Genomic DNA, 6,558 nt, shown 5'->3' on the forward strand with positions numbered 1-6,558 from the left:
GTTTTGGTGTTGTGATGAGATATCAAGCCCTTGATCGCCTTTGGCATGGCTTCATCTTTCATCACCTCTCTCCAATACTCGCCACTCCCGGGCCATTTCTTGATTCCGTAGTGCTACCAGTAAACTGCTCCAAAATTAATTGTAATTAGCAAGATTTCATTTTTTTTTTCCTAAATAAACTACATATGTGATGTAGTAAACTCATAAATACTACTTACCAAAAGGATTGCAAAGATGGCTAAGATCACGGTGTGCCAACGGATTTCATGTCTACAAATGTTGTTTGAAGCTTGGTTTCTGAAACGTGGTCCTTCAAATTTATAGCGGTGATCTCACTAGTACATACAAATCATGATATTATAATACTACTTGGTATCCACCACGTAGCCAAGATTCTTATTACTAACTATTTATTAAGGGATTTATATTAATCTATTGTCTAAATTTTTTGCTTTTTTCCTTAACGGTCTAAAATCTAGAATTGTGTTTCTCTTAGGCTCCTCCGTTTGGAACCCGAAAAATATGAGGGAAAAGAAAATGGAAATCCTTTCTATTTTACTTAGGTTGTTTGGATTGAGAAAAATAGTGTGGAAAAAAAAATATGATGAAAAATGCGAGGGAAAGTGTATAATTAAAATGAGAATTTCATTTTCCTTCGAAAATCAAATGGAAAATGAGAATCTCTTCAAATTTTCTATGAGGGGGATCACATTTGTGTGTCTCGTACAGGGACTGAGTCAGAAAAGCTCAATAGGGGGGCTTATTTGAAAAAAAATATTTAGATGGGCTAATTAAAAAAAAAATCATGGTAAAAATGATTTTTTTTTATAAAAAAAAATTAGTCAAAAGTGTAAATTTTTAGGGTAAAAAATGTAAAACTTTTTAAAAATTGGCAAAAAAATGTAAATAAAAAATATTTGAGGGGGGCTAATTAAAAAAATTCGTGGTAAAAATGAATTTTAAAAAAAAACTGGGTCAAAAGTGTAAATTTTTTAGGATAAAAAATGTAAAACTTTCTAAAAATGGGCAAAAAATGTAAATAAATTTTTTTTGAGAGGGGGCTGGAACCCACCCTGAACTTGAGTTAGCTCAATCTCTGCTCTCATCGTTACTTTCCCGTCAATTTTCTCTCATATTTTTCATGACTTCCAAACACAATTAGAATTTTGATTTTTTTCTATTATTTTCTCTCTTATTTCCGGGTTTCAAACGGAGCCTTATTAGTGCTTTGTATATTGTCATACATTTTTTTTTTCAAACTTCTCCCACTCATGCCGACTAAAATAATCGACATTATTATGTAGTTGATAAGAAATTGACCCCTCCTTCCTTAGTAACATAAAGTCTCAATAATTTCATGGATATTTTTCTTATAGTAATATCTTCGTCAAATATGCTCATCGTGATCTTTCTACGACGAGCTCAAGTTAATAAGCTTATGACATGCTATTTTGAAAACGGAATGACAAACAAAAGTTTAAAGATAAGCTGAAACTCTGTCTACAAGTACATACAAACGGCCAAGAACGCGATCTTATCTTGGACCCTAATAATGCTGATGAGATATATCTTAAATCCATTCCTTGGCTTGGCCCTAGGATTTCTTAACTATTATTTTTTTTTCTTGTGATTTAAAATATTAATTAAAAAAAAAACGTTGTGATTGTATTGTATTACTCACACCGTTTCATTTTGGTGTCTTGTCCATAGAGAACGAAATACATTATTACAGCAATGATATTTTAACAAACAAAAGATTTTGAAGTGTATATATATTGCGTATACTTAGCTGAGAAAGAGATGGAAGATATATAATTTTAGCATATAATGTGAAAACTCCAAATGTGCTTTAATTTACTAATCATGCAAGTAAATTTATTATAATTATTTAGTGAAATTTTATGGTCACGTTCATTCATGTTACGTGTGAGTTTATGAATTATAAATTATATTAGTTCAAACACTAATTACAAAATTTAGTTTATGACTTAAAAAAATCAATCATATGACAATACCAAACTGTTTGAACTAAAATATTATGGGTCTATTAGGTAAATAACCACATTTACAATTTGATATTGTTAAATAGTCAATGTTTCATAAATCTTAAGTAAATATTCACTTTCATATATTTACGTACGTAAATTTAAGGCAAATAGTCACTTCTATTTATTAAATCACGTCATCTTTATGGTTATTTTTCTAAGATTTACGAAACGTTAGTTATATATCAATTCCAAATATTTTAGTTGGCTATTTAACTAATTTTTTGAAATATTATTATGTTAATTTGAAGGACAAAACCAGGGGGCTAATTTGAAAAAAATATAATTTCATGGGAGCTAATAATTTGTAAATATTTGGGTAAAAAAGTGTACATTTTCTTAAAAATGAGCTAAAAGTGCAAAAAAAATTGAGGGAGACTTGAGCTTTCCTCTGTTTACTTTACTGTAACTCCGTCCGAGTATTCTTCAAAACTAAATTAATATATATATATATATATATATATATATATATATATATTAATTTAGTTTTGAAGAATACTCTTCAATTTAATTTATGGATCACGCAAAATAAAACATATGTAAATTTTTGTAAGACAGAAGAAGACAACGTGTTTAATCCTAAATTTTAGAAGATTTAATGAAAGTAAACATAAATTATACGAAAATTTGGGCGGCCAGCTTAATAGTATAGAAAGAGTAAATTTTATCTCCAAAATCATATCTTGTTGGTTGAGATATTGCATCTTATGTTAACAAACACTTGATAGTATAAAATACAAATCCTATCCATACCCTATTAAGATTTTCAGACACCGGTTTTTTTCCTTTATTTTTTTAGAATAGCAATTTTCAATATGATCCTTAAAAGTTATAATAAATTAAACCAACAAGTGGTCATTATTTACCTACCCTCTTTTTCAAGCCCTTTTTAGACTGAAAAGCAATAATAATTTGAAAGTGCCTTTCTGATGTAGCGGGGTAGTGGAAAGGATAAACATGTATATATATCATTAGTACGTATATATTACTAACTACTAATAAAACTAATTTTGAGTACAAAATATCTAGGATTTATAATAGGGCATTGTAGCGAAATAGCCAAAATAAAACTATAAAATTTGTTTTTAACTTATGTTTCACAACTTTTTGGGAAATAGCCAACATAATTATGTGGCAATAATTAAGGTCTTATTTACCCTTATTTATTAATAAATTCGTCATTTTCTCTCTCCTATTTTTTTCCTACACTTTTTTTACATAAAAACTTCAAAAAACCATATCTATCTCATATGAACTCGAAATTGAGTGATTCCAAATCCTACGGATTCGTGACGCCGAGATCTTCAAAAATAGATCCATTGTGTTTGATGAAAAATAATGTTTAATACCATAGATGTAAAAAAATCTACCTTAAATATGGAAATAACTGAAATTTTTTGAAATTATCAAAATAAATAAATGGAAATGTAAATATGATGCATTAAAAATAATTTTTCATCAAACACAATGGTCTATTTTTGAAGATCTCGACGCCACGAGTTTGTAGAATTTGAAATCACTCAATTTCGAGTACGTATGAGAAAGATACAAATTTTTGAAGTTTTGATGCAAAAAAAATTATTTGAAAAAAAATAGGAGAGAGAAAGTGACAAATTTATTAATAAATAAGGGCAAATAAGACCTTAATTATTGCCACATAAACTATTTGGCTATATCACTAAAAATTGTCAAACATAGGCTAGATCCAAAATCACATGTTTAAAGTGACCTAACTAATTACAAATCTCTTTATAATATTAATATTTTCTATTAAAAACTGATAACTAATCTGCATCACTTTCCATCAAATCAAACTTAAAGGAAATTTACACGTTCTCTTAAATATAAGATCCGGTGGTGTATGGCAAGGATCCATAGTTCAAATGAAAAACACTAAACACGTACGAGATTCTAGTGAATCGCAATCTAATCGATTCTGGTTTATCTTTTTCTATTATTGTCTGAGATCCGCTATGGATTTAGTGTAGTTGATGGTGGTAGGTAAATCATATTGTAACTTTTTTTCTATTTCAATTAAAGTAACTTTTCTTATTAAAAAATGGTGGTAGGTAAATCATAGATCAGTCTGTTTCTATATTAATATATAATATCATCTCCAACCCAAAATCTAAAAAACACAGTTTTTTTGTTTTTAGATCACATCAAACATGTATACATTTGATTCAAAATTTAATAAGTAATATCATACAAAAATACAAGATTTTTTTTATCCATATGTGATTTCATGTTATTCATTTTATAGTTCGTTTGTAATCAATGTAATTATTACTTTTTTTTTTTATCAAATATCAAGATTAATTATTTATATAAAATTAGAATAAATTAAAATAATTATATATGTAATTTTGTGATAAATTCATATAATTACACACAAAATATATAACTATAACTAGTATGGTTATTGATTATATTATTAAAATCTCATTTCAAAATGGAGTGGAATAAATAGTGAAATTTTGAGTTTCACTATTCTCTCATTCTATAATAGAGTGAGAAATGAAATTACATTGGAACAAAAACAATTTCATTTTGTCACTTCTCACTCCATTATGAAGTGGGTTGGAAATTTCCTAAAGAGTTTTTTTTTTCAAAAATAATATATAAATAGTTAATCACCATTAACCTCTCCATTTTTACGAATGTAATACTTAACCCTTTAATACTACTATTTTGAGTTCCAGCAAAAAAAAATTGAGAATTTTGATCTCTGAATTATTGATATTGTAGCATTTGGTCCTCTTTATAGATTTTTTTCAATGGAATTCCACACAAAAACAACTCAAATACATTACAAATTAAAATTTCTTTTTAATTTTCTAAGGGAAACTAATTAAATTATATTTTGACCTCAAAAAACATGTAAATTTAAACAATATTGGGCTTTTGAAAATTATATTTTAAAATATTATACATTTTAAATTATAAACAAGTGATTATAATTTGTAGATATGTTTTAAGTTGTTTACGTGTAGAATTTTATAAAATTAATAGTTTAGGATCGAAGTGCTCCATAAAAATATTTGATACCAAATAGTCGCATATCCAACCAATAGATCAATTGTAACGACTTCGTTGAGTCATAAAGGAGCAACTTGCAAGCTCTCTCTCTCTCTCTCTCTCTCTCTCTCTCTCTCTCTCTCTCTCTCTCTCTCTACTTATCACCAAATGACTTCAAGTTGGATATATGAGTTCACTTTTATTGTCATCGCGAAGAAAAAGGAGGGAATTTGTATAAATTTATCACGAGTTGAGCTTTTTTTTTTTAATGTATACTTATTGCATGGTTAATTTTCTTTTATTGAGGACTTACTTTAGTCACCCATTTGAAACAATTTCCTTATATCATAAGTCGTCAAAATATAAATATTTGAGGCAAATATAAACTTGAACAATTAAAAGCGGAAAAAATCGTCCTAAATTTTAAGGTAAATCGATTACTTTTCCAGCTTTCAAGTTACTCGCTATTTATAGAATTTCCTTTTCGACATCAGTATTCTTGAACTTTAGTATTCACTATTTGGCCTTTGGTTGTTGTTTCGGTTGTGACTTCTGTTTACAACAAAAAGCCTGATTTTCAGGCCCATAATAATTCATAAACCTACGAGTCTACGACTGCTTTTTCGGTGTAATGCTAGTATTGTTGTAATTATCTGGTTTCGTTCTTTTATAGCATTACAAAATTTGTTAATATTTTTTTCGTTCTTACACTATCACTGTAAGTGTTTGTATATCTTTCTTTTCTCTATGTGTGGTATCTGAGTGCTTTGGAGGGTCGGTTTAGGGATTTCTTTTCCATAACAATCCTTCGAGCTGTTATAATCGGATCGTCTTTGTTAATTGTTTCTGTTTGTTTAAGTTCTGATAAAATAGCGGATCTTTATAGCTCATCTGTTTTTACTTTAGTTTTGAGGTTTTCGATGTCAGATAATACAAGAACTGCAAGGTGGGTTATGCAGTTTCAGTGTCTGTTGTTTCTTTTTATGTTCTGATACTCGAGGATTATAGGTGCTCTATTCCTTTGTATGATCGTATCACAGCCAGTGGTATATTGGCTTGGGAAGAAAAAATGTGAATTCCTTTAGGATACTCCTCCTGGAATAATCTGCTCTTTTTCTTCACATCCTCTGTTGTGACCCGTTTTTTTTATTACTTCTTTTCTTCTTTGGATGTTTTAATTTTTGGGTCCTGTTATCAGGACTATCCCTCTGTCTGTTTGGTTTTCCCTACTTAGTTTTCTTTAAGCAATAGGGAATTCATATGTGCCCACCTAGTTTTTGCTCATATGTGCATAGAGGTTTTTTTTTTTTTTTTTTTTTTCTAGCTTATGCCAATTGTCCCTTGTCTTTTTTGCTCCTCTTCTCTTTGGATTTCTTAAGTGTGCTCTTTTCTGATCAGCAATGTAGTTTTTTTCTCCTTGCTATGTGCTCTGAACTAATTTTCAACGTGTTTAATGTCTCTCATCCTTTGTTCTCATAGACATATAATCACTTTA

This window comes from Urtica dioica, chromosome 8 (genome assembly GCF_054948205.1).
Source record: "Urtica dioica subsp. dioica isolate 48M chromosome 8, U.dioica_male_clone48M_v1_H2, whole genome shotgun sequence".
NCBI classification, from domain to species: Eukaryota; Viridiplantae; Streptophyta; class Magnoliopsida; order Rosales; family Urticaceae; genus Urtica; species Urtica dioica.